Source organism: Olea europaea, unplaced genomic scaffold, assembly GCF_002742605.1.
Source record: "Olea europaea var. sylvestris unplaced genomic scaffold, O_europaea_v1 scaffold1679, whole genome shotgun sequence".
Taxonomy (NCBI): Eukaryota; Viridiplantae; Streptophyta; class Magnoliopsida; order Lamiales; family Oleaceae; genus Olea; species Olea europaea.
The window spans coordinates 70,430-71,480 of NW_019234465.1; the positions used below are offsets into that span (position 1 = coordinate 70,430).

At 36.0% G+C, this 1,051-nt stretch overlaps 1 pseudogene; it reads left to right on the forward strand.

The window, feature by feature from the left end:
* Nucleotides 1–772: 772 nt before the first annotated feature.
* The window catches only part of LOC111377559, a 52,176-nt pseudogene continuing 51,897 nt past the window's right edge, over nucleotides 773–1,051 (forward strand).

The following is a 1,051-nucleotide window of genomic DNA, read 5'->3' on the forward strand; positions in this document are numbered from 1 at the left end:
ATTAAATCTGTTATTTGCCACGTCATATTTCCATCGAACACGTGGCACATTCCGTTGGTTGAAGATGACGGAGATAAAACGGGTGATGAACGAGTAAGATATTGAATAGATGGGTGAGCAGTGGGTTATATTTTATTGTTCTGTGAGCAAGTGGTAATATAAGTTAAAGTTCGGTGAGCATTCATTAAATTAACTCCTCTCTAAGCGGCGTCGTTTAACCCCATATTTTTCGCCGGTCGCCGTCGTGCGCACGATTGTTAACATGCGCCCTCATTCTAATTTACCAAAACATTCTCGCCCAAATTCCCGAATTCTCATTCACTTTTTAAATTTAATAAAAGGCTAGATTTCTGAAACGGAGTTTAATTGGCAGCTCCTCTGTTTTAATCACTTTGCCGTTTTCACTTGAATTGAACTTGGTTTTTTAAACTGGTATCTTTTGTAAGTTTGGCTAGTGGATCCTGAGTCGAGTATACGATCCATATGTTTTGCTACTAAATTTTATGACTTTCAGAATTAGCTTTTAACGGGCAGCATATAGTTGTGTATGTCTAAAACATTTTTTGAATTCTTTATTTTTGGGAACTGAATTATCTTTTTGGGTTTTATTTAAATTGCTGAATGTTCTTGCGTCTGATTTTCATTCCAGAGCTTATCCCGAGGGATTTTTTCGAGAACTTAAAACGGACCTCTTTTTTCCTTCTATTGGTTCATTGCTCTACTGCTGTCCACTTGAGGCAGTTTAAACAAGAATTCCATGTGAAGTAAAGGCATGGCTTGTTTTAGGAATTTTTTAAAGGGAACTCTAGAGCAAAGTGCTTTGGACGAGAAAAAAGATTCACAACAGTTGAGTATGAATAGCTGCAGAACACATGGAAATGCAGAGAGCTATAAAGGCGAAATGGTTGAGGCCATTTCTACTAATAATAACGGAGAAGACAACGATAATATTAGGCTAGATAATGTTTGAATTGAATGAAAAATATTGAATAGAAGTAATGAAAAATATTGAATAGAAGTCTCTTCATATGTTGTAACTCAAGTAACTCAA